The sequence below is a fragment of the Schistocerca serialis genome, chromosome 3 (assembly GCF_023864345.2).
Source record: "Schistocerca serialis cubense isolate TAMUIC-IGC-003099 chromosome 3, iqSchSeri2.2, whole genome shotgun sequence".
NCBI classification, from domain to species: Eukaryota; Metazoa; Arthropoda; class Insecta; order Orthoptera; family Acrididae; genus Schistocerca; species Schistocerca serialis.
The window spans coordinates 95,365,719-95,383,984 of NC_064640.1; the positions used below are offsets into that span (position 1 = coordinate 95,365,719).

At 43.7% G+C, this 18,266-nt stretch overlaps 1 long non-coding RNA gene across 1 annotated transcript in view; it reads right to left on the reverse strand.

Annotated features, from left to right (window-relative positions):
• Positions 1-8,128: 8,128 nt before the first annotated feature.
• LOC126469761 (uncharacterized) overlaps positions 8,129-18,266 on the reverse strand; it is a 79,468-nt gene continuing 69,330 nt past the window's right edge. The window contains exon 3 of the long non-coding RNA XR_007586066.1: positions 8,129-8,260. This is a non-coding gene — a long non-coding RNA (uncharacterized LOC126469761). The remainder of the gene's footprint in view (positions 8,261-18,266) is intronic.

An 18,266-nucleotide genomic window follows, 5' to 3' on the forward strand; every position in this document is an offset into this window, starting at 1 on the left:
TTTGTTTACGTGTTTATGCCATGTATGTTAGAAATAACTTACGCGGCAAACCATACTAAATCTACTGCAGACCTCCGGCCACCCGCACTGGGGACACATGAACAGGATATGCCAGCGGGTCAGATGCTGCAAACGCGATTGTGTTCACGATTGATCGCCCTGTATAACTACAATAAATCATAGCGCATTGTCAGCAGACACTATAGCTGTTGAAAAAGAAAGTAAATAGTTAATTGAGAGCAGTGTGGTAAATGTCACTGGTCGTGAAGCTGTTGAGTAGGTTTCTCAGGGAGGTACTAGCAGAATCTCAGAAAAAAAGCAGCCGGTCTTGAAGGTTCAATTGAAAAATTAAAAACTGAATTAAAAATGAAAATACTGATAATCTGCAAGGGGAAATCAGTTTCGTAACCTGTTTTCCTTAAGGAATGTAAGGGAATGAAGAAATTATATAATTGTGTTTTGTCAGCAAATTTTTCTAATAATAAGCGAACAATAGAAGTTGATGAGCTTAAAATTTGTTGCTGGGAATCTGATGTTACCAAGACATTAAGGATCAGAAGCAAACTATTGCAAACTGTAATGTAAATCATGAGCAAAAAAAAAAAAAAAAAAAAAAAATGGCTCTGAGCACTATGGGACTCAACTGCTGTGGTCATAAGTCCCCTAGAATTGAGAACTACTTAAACCTAACTAACCTAAGGACATCACACACATCCATGCCCGAGGCAGGATTCGAACCTGCGACCGTAGCGGTCGTGCGGTTCCAGACTGCAGCGCCTTTAACCACTCGGCCACTTCGGCCTGCTAAATCATGAGCAGCTGGATTCAAAATTTGGCAAGGTCTCCATTGCTGAAATTGATTTAACTAACATATTAAAGGTGATCAAAAATACGTATCTTGGAAACGCACTCAAATTTCATCTAAAACTGAAAGAGATTCTCAATAAAGTTGAAAGGTCTGGCGCAGATTTAGAAGGAATAGCCATTTATGTCAGTCAGGTTGGATCAGAAATTAAGCAGTGACCTGAGGTATGGTATGGGTAGGAAAAATAATATGACCATTGAGATCTCTAACTATCAGCATTTAAGAGCATGAAAATTTCATAATTTTTCGACCAGAGGCAAGCACGTTGTCTTTATAAAATAATCTGAGGGAATATTACCTGCTCAACGCGACGATAAGAAGCGGGTTGGTTGCGTAATTAGCATATTAGAAGATGAAGCGTTGTCTTGCGAATGAGAATGGGGTCATATTGTTTGAGGGGACTTCAAAAAGTAGTCCCCTCAAAAAACATTATTATTGCAGGTCAGGTAATTTTTTAGTGCTGCACTGCACAACAAAGTGACACAGGTACATGACATTATTTCTCAACACAGTCACCAAGCGTGTGTAAACTATTTTCGGAATATTCTGCCATTTTTTCGATTCCTTGGCACAAAAATCCAAACCTTAGGCACGTGGCCATTTGAGAACTGCTGTGTGAATGTCATCATCGTAGAAAAATCACTTTCTCCTCAGATCATCTTTGAGCTTTCCGAAAAGATGGAAACTGAATGGTACGAGATCTGGACTTTCCGATCAACATCACCCACATTTGGGCGACCTTAGTCAAATTGTTTACACTGTTTCACTATGGAAGGATGGTCCATAGATCGCTAAAATTTCACAGACTCACTGTGTAATCTGGACAGCTTACCCACAAGAACTGCATTGTCCTGTATACTTAAAATCTGGAATGCGTTTTCAGCTGCCATGTCATTTCATTAGCACATCGTGATGCACCTGCTTTTTGTGTCTGCAGGAAAACCCAGAACATGTGCTCTCTTCTGACAATGCGACACTCTTGTTGCGTAGCAGCGTCAGATGTCATGTGTAACTTACTTCTTGAAGTCCTAAAGTGATACCAACAACAAATTTATAGGCTCTTTCATGAACCAGTAATGGTTGACTAGTGCACAGAATTGCATAAGGAAAGTCTCATTTATAGGTAGATATCTTCCAAACAGCGGTTGCAAAAGCTACAAAAAAAAATTCTTCTAGCACACTTAGAAAGTAACTTGTACTTAGACAATCCACTGTAACAATCTGACTTGGTTTCAACCATCATAAAAAAATTACCCATATCAGTACAGGAATAGTAATTACAAAACAGACGTTAATATACTAGAGCATGTCCAGGTTTCAGTTAGATTTATTAGCAGCCAATAATTAGACTTTAGAGCATGGCCAGAAACAGGTAGAGAGTGGAAAGATAAAGCAATGCACAAAGATGTAATAATACCCCACTGCCTAGAAACGACATGACCCCAGAAAAGAATGAGATGCAGTGTCATGGATGGGGAGATAGATCCCAGCAAGAAAATAACGGGTCATGTACTTACCACCACAAGTATCCCACACAGGAATGGAGTGTATACGACAGAGTAAGAGGAAACTATTATGGGGACTGCAGAACTTTTCATGCTAGTGGTCAAGGGTGTAGATATTTTTACCTTTTGGGATGGTGTGTGTGTGTGTTCAGTTTTGTTCAGGTACAAGATTTTCTGTCAGAACGGTATTACAAGGTATTAGTAGCTTAACTGTGAGAGACCTTTTCAGTATTTAGAACTGGAACAATGGTTGCATACTGACAATTCCGATACAAGTGAATGAAAACGAAATCACTGTAGTAGAAAAACTGTGGCACATATAGGTGACTTTACAAAGTATTCGCGATATCCATACCAAGTGTATTGCTCTACAGATGAACTTGTAAGTCAAGAGTCTCTTCCCATACCCCTCAATTGATTTTAATCAAATTTGGCACACATGCAGTAAACTTCCTGAGTATCAGCACCGTGAGGTCTATATACTCCTACCTCCATTACAAGTGAACATAAGGCCAAAAACGTGTTTTCTCCATCCCTGCTGTTTAGACTGCCCTGTATGATAGACTAACTATGTGGGAATAATATCAGCCTGCCTTATCGGCCTGGGCAGCTTACACATCAGAGAGAAACAGTTCTACTGCCCCCAATCTGTAGGCTGCCCTGCAGGACAAGCATCTCTTGTTACATTGGTATCAGCCATCTTTATTGAGTTGCTTTGCATGGCAGACTATATGTCAGGTGCAAGAAATGGTTCTCATACACCTGATGCATAGGCTGCTCTGCATGAAAGATGTATTGTTCGAGTAATAACAGCCCGCTTAATCAGCCTACTTTGCAGGGGCTACACATGCAGATGGTCATGGCTGGGGGAGAACTGGGATGAACAGAGAGAGGGAGCAGGATTGAATGGATAATAAGAGAGGGGGAGGAGGGTATGGGCAAGCAGAGAGGGCAGGAGGGGATGGACAGTCATAGTGCAGAAAGAGGGGAACGACAGAGAGAGGGGAAGAGGAACTGGATGTAGGTGGAGGAGGAGATGGATAGAGAGAGTTGGAGGAGGAGATGGACACAGAGAGTGTGGAGAAGGAGGAAGAGGATGTGAACATAGTGAGAGGTGTAGGAGTCTGGACAGGCAGATGAGGAAGGGATGGACAGATACAGAGAGAGGAGGAGATAATCAGGGAGAGGGGGAGGAAGAGATGGTCAGAGAGAGGGAAGAGAAGGGGGAAATACAGGAGGAATGTGAAAGGTCTAGTTGAGTAGTGGGCAGTTGGAAAATGAGGATGGGGAGGAAGATATGATCTGAGAAAGGGGGGAAGAGGAGATGAATAAATAGAGGAATCAGGAGAAGATGAAGAGAGAGAAAGGGTGGGGGGTACGAAATACACAGTTGGAATTGGAAGGATGAGATAGACAGAGAGGTGGAGAGAGGAAGAAGGGGACACAGAAAGGTGGGAGGAGGTGAAGTGTACAATATAACGTGTTAAGTGCATATGTGGGTGAAGCTGTGGTGAAAAGGTTAGCATGGAATCCTGAACCACTGGATCAATTTTAACCAAATTTGATAGATAAACTACTTACTACATGTGAATCAGCACTGTTCCAATGAGAGCAGAGATAAGGACAAAAAAGGGTTTTCACACCTCACATGGAGGCTGCCCTCCACAAAAGGCATGTTGTGCTGGTTTCATTGGCGTGCGTTGCAGGGGCTACATGAGCGGATGTACAAGGCTTTTCTTAAAGCAGTGCCTTCTAATACTTGTCATAGTGCCTGGAAACCTACATGAGCTGACACTAAGTGGCACTGCATTACCAGTAGTCACAACACAGGGAACTGTTGGAACTTATGCTGTGCCATTTATTTAATTTCATTTCTCATAAGTACGAGATGTCAACATGAGCATCACTGTAACGTGCTTTCACGACACTATGTTACGTCCTTGTATCATTTCCATCACAGTAACTGGTCAGATTGTAGCACAAGCTGCAAATGTCAGTGCTATAGGGGATTTCGACCAACAGTATTTCTTTCACCACGACAGACCACAGAGCTCACTATTTCATTTCTCATGCTGTCCACTGAAATGACACAAGAAATGTAGAACTAGTTATACTGCTTTTGGCTTATGGAACAAAAATAAAGTCCACCATGTTCCATTTACGTGATTTTGCTAACTTCAACAGTTTTCAGTTTTATTATATTATCAATTTATCGTGTTATCAGTGTTTGCTATTTTCCAGACGAACATAAACAAAAATACTCTCAAAAGTGCACGCTTTGAGACATAATTTGTAAGTGTCAAATATCAGGGAACTGATCGGTAACCTTTTGGAAGTATTACTTGAAAAAAAATTATTGTTAATGAAGTAAAAGATCCACGCAGTGGACACCAAGTGAAAAAGCTACTCCTTATGTTTCATATCTGGACTGCCATAAAAATGCGAAGGAACTGTTAATCAGTACTCAGGGAGAAGTTGTAGTCTAATTCACAATCGATTTATTGATCTTAAACGTGACAAGACAACAAAATTATTAAAGAAACATCATACAAAAATTTTTTTATTTAACAAACGCCTTGTTAACCTGGGATCTATGGTGGACAAAGTGATCTGCTGGGGATCGACACACGACGCTAACCAGAACACTACTCGCTCTATCTCACTTCATACACATGAATCCAGGTTATGGCATCAAACTACACCACCACCAAGCATCTATATTCTACCATACAAAAGAAGGAAAAATATGGTTCGAATGAACAGGGTGCCATCTGGAAACGTCTCCTCACCGTTCACCAGAAAAAACGCGCTTTGTCGGCCCACCAACGCCGTGCTTTTACTGCAGTCGTTTAAGTCAGCACCCTGTTCCTGTGAACGCAGGTAAAGCTTACTGTATTTCCTTCCTAGAGCATGCAAACAAGACCGTAAAATGCTGCCCACCATTTCATCATAGTGTATGAAGTCAAATCGCAGTAGATCTTATTCCCTACACCGAATCAGAAGTCAGAGTACCCAGAAATCTCTCACAACCTCCCCGTTCCTCTCAAATTTATTCATGAGGAGTGTCGCACTTTAAAAGGTTAGTGTGACACGGAACAGGATAAATTGTGACACTTAGAAGAGACATTATCAAAGAAATGAACATGAATCAACCTTTCTTTCACCATAAATCCCAGCACAGTGTTATACCCTGTCTTAACCACATTCAACCAGGGGTCATCCATACCCTCTCTGCTGCACGCCCACAAAATTAAATGAAAAATAAAGTGTGATGAGTATACCATCAGGTCATATTCTTGAAGACCCAGATTTAAATAACAATTATTAAACGGTTACAGGGCCATGCAGACATTTATCTACTCATTCATCCTGAAGTTGGGCTCAGAGAAGGTTATTCCCTAACTTGAATATAATATTGTGGTCTTGAGGATTCTCTGCCCCTTGGAAAAATTACTACCCCTGCTCAATTATACACATTGCTACATTCATTCCTTGACAGAACTTTGATTACACACGCTCTCACATTCATCCAAGAAGAAACTATTACTAGGTTAAATTTTACGAGTTATCTGTGCTTCTTATTTATCTAAAATGTGTAAATTTGTCCCTTAAATGTAAAGTTATAAGTATCAACACAACCAAACAACATATGAGTGTCATAAAACCAAGTGAAACTTTACACCAAATGCCAAAATAATACAAGAGTCCATTAACAAAAATAAAACTTCATAGCAAAACATAGAGGAAACATGTAAATGTGTAAGATGGAAACAGTGAGGCACATATCAGATACGAAAAAATAAAAATAAATAAACATACATAAGGTAACAATCAGAACAAAGCTTCCTACAGTTCCCTTCTCAAAGGTCGTTAGGGAGCGCAAAATAATTTTTATAAATTTTCAGTTTTCACACGAAAACACCGCACTACACATGTCAGACAACAGGTTGGATGTGGCAGCTATATGGGATGAGTTTGCCAAGGTGAGTTACAGCTTTTTTTTCTTGGCATGTGCAGTACAGGCAGCCCCACCGTGTAGCGGGAACTTGTCTCTGGCAGCAATCATTGGCGTCTCATTTACTGACCGTCTTGGATGACGTGGTGGTCGGCAATGCGTGGCCGCTGTTGAAGACTTTCATGGGAAGACCTGTGCAGCATTTGGACACCAGGTTTGAGGTGAACACCTCCTGCCGTCGCCGTCGAGTGTGTATTCAGACACGTAATACCTTCATTCAGCGGACCTCAAGTGCGTCCTGTTGGCACCGGTTTCGGGCTTCCACTCATTGGGAGGGTTCCTCGGGACCTTCTAGTAGCACTGGCAGTGAAAGTGCTCCGTTGTCGCCTGCGCCAGGCCCCTGTTGGCAGCTGGAGGCCTGAAGGGGCTCGCCATCTTCGGACCCTTATTCATGCAGCTGATGATGTCATGTCTACCAGCTGCCTGCGGGTCGAGCGTGTCTCCAGGCATGTAATACCTTCATTCAGCAGACCTCAAGTGCGTCCTGCTGGCTCCAGTTTCGGGCTTCCACTCATTGGGAGGGTCGCTCGGGACCTTGTAGTAGCACCGGCAGTGAAAGTGCTCCGTTGTCGCCCGCGTCAGGCCCCTGTTGACAGCTGGAGGCCTTATTCACGCAGCTGATGATGCCATGTCTACCAGCTGCCCGCCGGTCGAGCGTGTCTCCAGGCATGTAATACCTTCATTCAGCAGACCTCAAGTGCGTCCTGCTGGCACCGGTCTCGGGCTTCCACTCATTGGGAGGGTCCCTCGGAGCCTTTTAGTAGCACCGGCAGTGAAAGTGCTCTGTTGTCGCCCGGGCCAGGCCCCTGTTGACTGCTGGAGGCCAGAAGGGGCTCACCCGCTTTGGACCCTTATTCACGCAGCTGATGATGTCGTGTCTACCAGCTGCCCGCTGGTCGAGCATGTCTCCAGACACGTAATACCTTCATTCAGCGGACCTCAAGTGCATCCTGCAGGCTCCGGTCTCTGGTCTTCCGCTCATTGGGAGGGTCCCTCGGGACCTTGTAGTAGCACCAGCAGTGAAACTGCTCCATTGTCGCCCGCGCCAGGCCCCTGTTGACAGCTGGAGGCCTTATCCACGCAGCCGATGATGTCATGTTTACCAGCTGTCCGCTGGTCGCTAAGTCGGCCACCACCTGCAGCGTCTGCCATCCTCGCAGGACTGCCGTGTGGCCTTGACCGTCCAGCATGTGTGCCAGCCCTTCTGCCCAGTCCACTTCAGTGGATGTCGCCGCTCCGCAAGGTCAGCAACCTCTCCAAAACGCCTCACACATCCCCATCAACTCAGCCGCAAATAGTCTGCACAATCCTTCCAACAAGATTCAGTGCCGTGTTTTTACAAATGTGTGTACAACATAAATACAATGAATTATAATGAAAGATTCCTCCCAGAATAAAAGAATAAAAGGGTTGACGATGCCTAATATATAATCCTATTCTATTACATAAATAATTTGATATTATTACAGTGATAATTTTATATGATTAAAGTTCTTTGTAATCTTAAGGGGTGGTGAGGTGTTGTACTGTATGATAGTGTAGTGTTAATTTCCCATAACCTTTCATGCACAAAAAATACTAAGCCGGCATACACTACGCATTCACTTCAGTCATACTCATTCCATCTAAGTATACTACTTATTCATGCTATCCAATTACTGCTAAAGATATACAAATTAGTATACTCCCGTTCTTGTGGACATTAAGGTGGCACTAACAGTGGTGTATGGCATGAATCTGGATGAGAACCGATGTCACCAATCTGCTTGCTGTTCTTTCCTAAAACAGTTGTGGCGAAATTCTCCTTTTTTTTCTTTTGCTGAAACTGACACAAATTTTTCTCAGGTTGGTGTACAACATTTTCCGCTCCAGCTCCTGAAAGAACATAAAGCACAAGATATTAACGACAATTGACTACCAAGCTACACATCTTCCGTTCTTCTCTTTCTCACAAATTGATCTGTGCCTCACTCACTCTGCCTAAACGTACGAATGTGACTTGCACATTCCGTGCTCACGCCACATAGTACAAACTATCGCCCAAGATCAACCACTCAGGTGCTTGCGAACTTACTCGCAAAATTCCACACGAATATCATTGCACAACAGTGCTGAAACCACATGCGAAAACCACAAGCGAAAATAAAATCACAGTGAACCACAACCGCATTAGACGCGTTAGCTCATCTGCGTAACCATACTCGAATAAAATATCCAATTCGCGAGAAACATCACACCAAAGGCGGCATCCACAGACAAAAACACACCACAAATACATCGCGCCACTGGCGATAACAATAAACAGCCCACAGCAAAGACACATTGCACTGGGCACTAGTCACAAACCACAGTGACGACACACAAGAAAGACTACACGTATTTAGCGTGGACATTACACGACCATCCTCCAAAATACCTCCAAGAATCTCGCAAACTAATCTCAACGACGCCCTCTCACGCACAATACTATGAATTATATGCCGAATCGTTCCAGGGCGTGTACTGTGATGCATACACAGTGAAGAGAAGAAATATGCTAGTAGCTGATCTCTAAGATGTTCCGAGAAGAATTCCATCGCCAATACTCGTGATCTTTTTGTACTCGAACATTGTTGTTACGACAGCTGATCCTGTCGTTCCGTGCAAACTGCAAAACTGCTAAGATAACATATTACTCACGCGAAATAGGACACAAATAAACGACGACGTTTCCATCGTGTTATCGGCACACCTCTGCTCTCAACAACTCTAATTGATTCAGCTCTGGGATGACCAACTGTACATCTATAAACTTGCTACATGTTACGAAGAAATACTTGTATAGCCAACTCTTACACCTAGCAGTAATGGGAGAAGTTTCTATGCTAATGACCATGGTGTATCACAAAAATATCTAAAGAAATTATTGTTATCTTTAAAGTTATCATAACTAAAAAAACTTATGCTACAATGCTTATGTTCGGATATCCCCGAGCATTAAACTATCTACGGCTTGTTCAGAATATGAAAATGACCATCGTATGTCCCCCTTTCTATTTTCTTCTCTACTCATTCCTCCTGCTGTAACTGCTGCTGTCGTGACCGCCAGCTTTATTCAATAAAGGGTTTAATGCGCGATATGTGTTGCACTCCTGCCGATCTTCCATATCTCAGGAACTCCAGCTCATATGCCTTCCCGTGCGCGACACGGCGTATCCGAAGCGGTCCATTACACACACTGTAGAACTTTTGGCACTGTCCCTTCTGTTTATTTGAGAGCCTAAACGATTTGACGAGAACCTTCTGTCCAACGTGAAATTCGCGGACCCGAGCCTTCTTATCTTCTCGCTCCTTCCTTCTCCTTCCAGCTTCCCAAATCCTTTCCAGAGCCATCCCGATTATCTCTTGGTGCGGAATCTGTTTCCGCCGGGAAATTCCACTAGCTCCCGTAATTTCTCTGCTGGATTTCTGTTCTTCAATACAGTTATCGGTGCCAAGAGAGTGAAACCATGTGGAAAGTTCATTCACAACATTTTGGAAATCCCGTAACATCACGTCCCATGTGCCGTGCTGTCGATTACAGTAGATACGACACAGATTTCCCAGGTACTTCATCCGTCGTTCGGCGGGGTTCGAACTCGGGTGATGTCCCGATATGTAGATGGGTGCCATCCTATATCTCTCCAGAGTGTCCTTCCATCGTTTTGACCTGAACTGAGCACCGTTATCGGTAATAATTTTGTCCACCCTGCCTACTTGCTCTAGGAAGTCTTTCGTTAACGCTTTGCAAACAGTGACTGCCGTGGCTCGTAGTAACGGAGCAAATGTAGCAAACTTCGATGTTAATTCAACGACGACTAAAATGTATCGGAAACCACGCCGAATGACCGGGAGCAGTCCCATTAAGTCCGCGGCCGCCATGTGTCGCAATTTGTTTGGAACGATTGGATGGAGGGGTGCCTTCATTGCCTGGCTGTCAGGTTTTGCCTTCTGACAGGTCTTGCATACTGACAGAACATTCCTTACGCGTCTTTCCATATGTTTAAAATGACACAGGTCCTCCAATTTAAGGAAGCATTTCCGTGGTCCAAAGTGACAATAACTTAAGTGTGTGTACGAGATTAGCTTACTGACTGGCTCGTCTGGTATACAAAGGCTCCAATCGTACTCTTCTTATATCACGTAATGATGCAGTCATGAAGTTCTCGAAAGCGACTCCCCCCAGATAGAATAGACTAAAGTGACTATCCTCCGCATCTTCCCCCTTTTCATCTGGTCTTCCAATTGGTGAACGTGAAAGTGCGTCCGCAATCACATTTGTTTTTCCCGGGACATGTGTGATTGTGAAGTCAAATTGCTGTAGGAATAAAACCCACCATGTCAGCCTGTCGTGTCCCAATTTTGCCGACAGCAAAAATTCCAACACTCTGTGGTCTGTAAAGACATGGGTATTGTGTCCAAACAGGAAATATTTCAATTTTTTGAAAGCACACACGACAGCCATTGCCTCCAACTGTTACTGAATAATTCCTTTCGCACTTTGTAAGGACTCGGCTCCCAAATGCTATGGTCTTGTTTACTAATGTCCCCTCTTCCATAATTTGCTGGAATATTACTACGCCAAGACCTGTTTTCGCTGCATCAGTCCACATGCAAAAATCCGCTGTTAGGTCAGGGTGAACTAGGATGGGTGCCTCCACAATAGCATCTTTGTGGTATTCCTTCTGCTGAAATTACGTGCCCAAGAAAATCCACCTTCCTCGTTCCGAAACATAAATTTTCTAAATTAATTGTGACACCGTGTTCCTAGTAGTTCGCCAAGGACCTTGTTGTGTTCGTCCCAAGAGGGCTTTGCGACGGGGATATCATCAACGTAGGACGTGATGTCGTTCTTCAGACTCTCCGACAAAATTCCGTTCAGCCCCCTGATAAATGCTGCGGACGATATATTGAGGCCAAAGGGCAATCGCCGGAACTGATAGCAGTGTCCTTCAACTAGGAAAGCCGTGTATTGACGACACGAAGGGTGTAACTCAATTTGCCAGAAACTTTGATGGAGGTCAATGGACGAAAACACTTTGACACCATGAAATCTTTGCAAGAGATTTCCAACTTCTCCAGACGGTTTGTTTCCGGCAACATTATCATGTTGATTTGCCTCGAATCAAGCACCAAATGTATCGATCCATCTTTCTTTTCAACTACTCGCAATGGGTTATTGTATGTGGACACACCCTTCTTGCAGCATCCTCCGTACTTCTGTTAGGACCCTCTCTCGGTATGCGATGGGAATGGGATAAGGTGGGACGAAGAACTTCTGATGTTCTTTGACACAGAACGCATACTGGAAATTATTGATCGCTCCTGTCTTAGGTCGGAACACTTCCATGTCGTTCAGTAGCACAGTTTGTAGTTCTGCCCTCTCCTCTTCGGTAATATTGTCAATACCACAAACCCTCTCTTGTATCGCATGACGGACGTCGTCCTCGTGTCGTCTCGGTCATAGCGGTAATCCCTATCGTCTCTCGGCACTGTTTTCCGCTTCACTAAATGCCAGTCATCTGAACCTGTGCAGATCTTAAGGCACCTCGCCGGGACTTGCGCTCGCGTTCCCCGATCAATGAAACGAAGCATGATGCCTTTATCCTTATATAATGTCGCTGTACCACGTCCTAGATCCAGTATTGCATTATACTCGTGTAGAAAATCGGTTCCGATAATCAACTCAGTTGTCAGTTTTGGGGCGATCAGGAAGTTTCCCACCAGCAGGTGACCTTGAAAAAGAAGCTCCAGCCTTGTCTGCATGTTTACTTCAGTTACTTTCCCCACTATTGCTCCTTTTATTCTTTGTTTCTTTACCGATAGTTCCGCCCAGTCTTCCAGTCCCTTACATTGTCTATACGTCTCTTCCGCAATGGCCGAAATCTCGCTACCACTATCCAGGATTGCTCTAACTTCCTTCCTTCCTATGGTTACCATAACAATTGGCTGCACGTCATTTTGAGTGAACTCCGCTCTTCCTTCGAGCAACGTTTCTTCAATATCGTCGTATGTAATAACACTGATGAGGCTGGGTCCGAATTTAGTTGCAGATACGATTTGTGCCTCTTCTGCATTCTTAACTAGTCATTGATGTTGGTTATCATTTCCTTGCGCACTTCTACCTGGGGTTCGGCCCCCGAATTTCAATTTCCTCGAAACTGGAGCCATGGCTTCGCCATCCAATGCTTTGTGGTCCGTAGCCTTCATTCCTCCTTCCATTCCAGCCTCTGTTGCGCAGTACATAATTATTGCGGTTCCCATTCCAGCCTCTTCGTTGTTCAACTTCGAAATTTCCCGACCGTGAATGGTTTCCGTAGGGCGCTCCATTCCGTGCATTTCCGTTCCTATTATTGTAATGGTTATATTGTGGACGCGAAATATGGCTTGCGACGTATCTGCCAGACTTTCCTCTGTATTCTCTGATGATCTCTGCTCGAATGCGTACTCTAATTCATAAAGTGTGTTGCGGAAAGTACTGAGCTCCACATTACACCTGCCAGCTAGTACTTGTTGATATGCTGACGGAAGTTTGGTGTAGCAATGACGAGTTATTTCACCGGTAGTGCATGGTACGCCAAGATATTGGTTCTTGTCAAACATCGCATCAAGGAACTTGACAGGGCTTTTGTAGCCTGAACTCTCGAAATCTTTCCCAACAATCATCTCGTATTTTATGCGCTCTTGCGTCTCCTTGGACCAGTAGATATTTAGGAAGCTGTCCTTGAACTCCTAGTAACTTCTACACGTTGCTGGTATTCCGCGCATTTTCTCCGCAACTGACCCTTGCAAGTGTCCGCAAATAAAGTCCAGCTTGTATTTTAATGGCCAATTTGGTGGTAAAGAAATGTCAGATTGTGATATCCAAGTCTGTGGGTGAGTAAAATTACCCTCATCCCGGAAAATTTCGAATTTTCGGACTTGTAGGAAGTGTTGAAAATCGCCGGCCGGTGTGGCCGAGCAGTTCTAGGCGCTTCAGTCTGGAACCGCGTGACCGCTACGGTCGCAGGTTCGAATCCTGCCTCGGGCATGGATGTGTGTGATGTCCTTAGGTTAGTTAGGTTTAAGTAGTTCTAAGTTCTAGGGGACTGATGACCTCAGATGTTAAGTCCCATAGTGCTCAGAGCCATTTGAACCATTTTGACAGGTGTGTCAGTAGGGTCTGCCCACACAGCTTCATACAACCGTCAACTGATACCATACGAATTCCTTTACTGACCTTTAAGTTGTCCTCGTTCGACGTCCCCTCATTTGTGCTCCCTCCTCGGCTTGGAGAAAATGCGACGTTCATCTCATCATATCCTTTGCTTGCCGCTAACGGTGTACAGTTATCCGTCCCGACTGAATTTATTTCAGGTGCTGTTGCGTTCGCGCTTGGTCGCATTTGAATTTGTTTCCTTAGCGCCTCCTCCAATTTCTTCTCTATGTGCGTGTTGATCGCTTCCTGTTGCGCTTTGAACGAAAGGAGAGTCCGGACCACTTCAGTCTCGCTCACTGGAGCTGCAGTTGTTACCACCTGACCTGTGCCTAATTTGCACAGCTCAGATTCTAATTTGTCCATGGCCGCTGTCGCATGAAAATCCGTGGCTTCACGTATTTTTGTGTCGATGCACTGCTCAGCGTCATTTTGTCACTTTTCTAAGCTTTCGAACTTCTTGTTCAAATTGAGCACCGCCTCACGTCCTTGCAATCCCATCCGTTTACTCGCCTTCGATGCTTCAGCTGCTACTCGTCTTGCGAAACTTGCAACTGTCTTGGCACTCTCTGTCGTTTTCTTAGCATCATGTGCAATCTTTAAACCTTTCATTGCCTTGATGTTTACTTTCCGAAGGTCTTCCTAGAGTTTATTTGCCCATGACTTGTGTTCCTCCAGCATCTGATTTACCTGAGCACCGATATTTTTTATGTCCGTCGTCGTCTCATTAATTTCCTCTCCATTATTTTTAGTCCATCAAGTTTCTTCTCCATTCCCATTAAAAATGTCACTAGATTGAAGTCCTCTTCGTTTCCCACCGCATCGTGGTCATTCGAACTCATACACGAATTCTCCGGTGTTGTGTCCGCATCATTGCGTTCTGATACCGCCTTGTCTTCCCTGTCCGGATTTCTAACAATCACATCTGCCTCGGTATGTTGTGGTACGCTCACATCTTCTACCACACGCGATCTGACATTGTCTGTCCCCTCAAGAAAATACATATCGCTTTCGTCTCCCTGATTTCCTTGTTGTGCGACCTCGTTGTTGCTAATTCCGTTCAACAGCACCGCCTCCCTACGTTCAAACTGTGATTCAACCATTTCATTGCGCTCTTCCTCCATGACGTATGCTTTATTTTCCCACTCTCAGTCTACTTCTCTAGCCCTGCTTCTCGTTATCATTCAAATTGTTAATTAACAACAACTTAACTTATTCGAGTAACACGTGGACAACCTATTATCTTACTCACAAGATATACGCAGTATAATACAAAGACAGTAGTACATGAGATTCAGAATAAAAAACAACCAAATACAAAGCAAATACAATAGAAAACACCACAAAAATAATTCGACAACGCCGTTAGCAACGACGGGAAATCGGTCGACAAATGACACAGAAGTCGCTGACACAAATGCACTACGAATAAAAGAAGTAAACACACAAATAACACAATCAGAGCATTAAATATCTACAGCATACTAATGAATCATATTTTTCTTAATAATGCGCACCTGATCGGCAAGTACGCAAACTGACAGCATCACAGAAGTGCCAAGGACCGAGATCCTGGCAGCGGTGCGCTAAATGAAAGACGATTATTGTTAATGAAGTAAAAGATCCACGCAGTGGACACCAAGTGAAAAAGCTACTCCTTATGTTTCAGATCTGGACTGCCATAAAAATGCGAAGCAACTGTTAATCAGAACTCAGGGAGAAGTTGTAGTCTAATTCACAATCGATTTATTTATCTTAAATATGACAAGACGACAAAATTATTAAGGAAACATCATACAAAAAAGAATTTATTTAACAAACGCCTTATTAACCTGGGATCTATGGTGGACAAAGTGATCTGCTGGGGATCGACACACGACGCTGACCAGAACACTACTCGTGCTATCTCACTTCATACATGTTAATCCAGGTTTCGGCATCAAACTACGCCACCACCAAGCATCTATATTCTACCGTACAAAAAGGGAAAAATATGGTTCGAAAGAACAGGGTGCTGAGAAATATATATTATGGTCCTTCGTCGCAGCGGCGAATACTTTACCGTCTTGCTGGTCAAGGCAGCACACCACGATGCGTTCCGCGACTCAAGTCATGGACGGTGGCAGTCTGTTATTAAATGCATGTTCCCGAAAAATGCAAGTACTCGGTCTTGCGCACGGTTCATTCAGAACGCAAGTACTTCCCTACGAGCCTCTTACACCCCGATGGATTCCAGTGTGCAGGTGGACCCGTTTGCTGGTCTGCCAAACCAATTTGACCCCGTGCCATGAATGTGCGTGTCAGAATATGTCAAATGTTTAGACGGCCGACCTAAGACAAATAAGTACAAGCACGCGTCACTCGTTGTGACCGTGGTGATACAAGCAGTACCTCTGATGGTTCACAAGGTGACTGGCGCAGGCTCTAAGGGGCACACTAGCAAAGGACACTAGTCTCGGCATTTAGGTAGAGACCTGCAGTTCTTTACTAGTGAAGCGCCAATACAAGAGACTTGTACAAGAGTGATACTTCTTCCTTTCTCTCTCTCTCTGTTTTCTCCTCAGCTCGGTTCCAAAAGCGCATTTCTCTTTTTTGACTTCCCTCACTTTCGCACAAGCCAATCACGAGTTGCAGCCCGGCATTCTCAGCTCGGAGAATGGTCTTTGCACTGCAAACCGATTTGACCAATCAGAGACTGTAAAGTTAATTGGAATAACACGGAAAAAAAATTTAGCTTTGTGGCCTCTTTACCAAACGTTTGCCGTGTCTTTTGCTAACACAATACAGGGTGGAAGCACAGCCCTCCACAAACAGCTAACTATCTCCCCTGTTGCGTTCATTTCAAAGTTTGCAAAGAACAGCCATAAACTTGCAAACAGCTTCGTTCATTGACAAAACATGTTTTGAAACAGAGTCTGGACGACTGGGCGGCAGTTTCCCTGTACCACGGAAATTTGCAGAACGTTTATATTTCTTTTGGCGGCTTGCTCACTAACAACGGTCCATCCTCTGCTTTATTCCCGTCCTACAAAGAGCTGTTGGCGACTTTTCGACGCTAGGCCGTATACCTTGACTTCTGTCTGTCGTCCGACGCCATCTTAATGTGTTTCTGCACAATGCAACTGTGGCATGCGGCCGTCTGAAAATGTCTCCTCACCCTTCTCCAGAAAAAACGCGCTTTGTCTGCCCACCAACGACGTGCTTTTACTGCAGTCGTTTAAGTCGGAACCCTGTTCCTTTGAACGAAGGTAAAGCTTACTGCATTTCTTTCCCTAGAGCATGCAAACAAGACCATTTAATGCTGCCCACCATTTCATCATAATGCATGAAGTCAAATCGCAGTAGATCGTATTCCCTACACCGAATCAAAAGTGAGAGTGCCCTGCAATCTCTCATTACTAAAATGAAATATGAAGTGTAAGCAAAATTATATATCCACTTTAAACAGGACGTCTTTGTGGTCTCCCCACTTTCCCCACACAGCAAGTCCTGTGGGCATAGTAATTACATCCATGTATAACGGGCGATCAAAAAGTTACTGCATTAATGCAGCGTACATGCAACGTAGTGAGACTCTAATACGTAGGCAAGGGATTAGTGCACCATTTATGTCATTCCATCGTGCATGTGGTAAATGACGAAACATGAACTATGGCCATGTCATTACCAAAGACATATAAATAGGGACAACATGCTATTATTCTTTTCATGGCTACCAAAGAACAAAGACCTGTAGGCATCCATTGGAGAATGAAGACTGTGCATGGGGTAGCATGTCTGTCGAAAACCACCATTTTGGAATGGTATACCAATTTCCAAGCTGGTCGCAATTCGATACAAGATGCTGGCTGATCTGAGAGGCGAGCCTCATCTGTTACAGACAACAACAATCAAGCACCAGCCCTCTTGTCCTGATCTCTCCCCATGTGATTATCACGCTGTCAGTCCTTTAAAAAAGGCGTTGAAGGGTCAAAAGTTACTGTCAGACAAGGAGGTGCTGCAGACAGTTATGCACATCTTTGCTCAGCAGGACATGGTATTTTACCAAATGGGTACCTTGCACTTGGTGCATCAGTGAGATGATGGCCTCAGTGCTCCCAGCGGTTTTGCCTGATTGCCATACCAATTCGGAACTGTACAGCCTTCAAATGGAAACTTTCTCATTGCCCCATATATTTAAGTGAGTTCTTAAATGAGTATGTGAACATTATTCTATACTTTACGGCACATATAAAGTCACATTTCTAGTCTTAAAAAATGTTTTTACCCTAACAGATCTGTCTCCAGGAGCATTATCCTTATTCTATGAAAAACGCTACTAGAAACAGGCTATTTACAAACCAGGTTTATTTGAATAGTAACCCCTTAGTCTTAATATTGAATGGATGACACAAAAATTACGTTTATTGTCATGTTATGTTAGCATGGTATTAAATTAACACATGACAGTGCACGGTACCAATATGTTCCAAAAAGCTGTGCACGAAAATGATTTTTTTGGTGGGGTCATATCTCGGGTTCTATTGATCGCAAAGATAAAGAGTTCAAGTGTCGTGGATAGCCCTTTGCCTAGCGATCATTTTTATACCTATCGGAAGATAAGGTATGCTGTAGCTATCCTACAATACCGGATCAAAATTTAAACATTGCACACGTCCACCAGCCCAA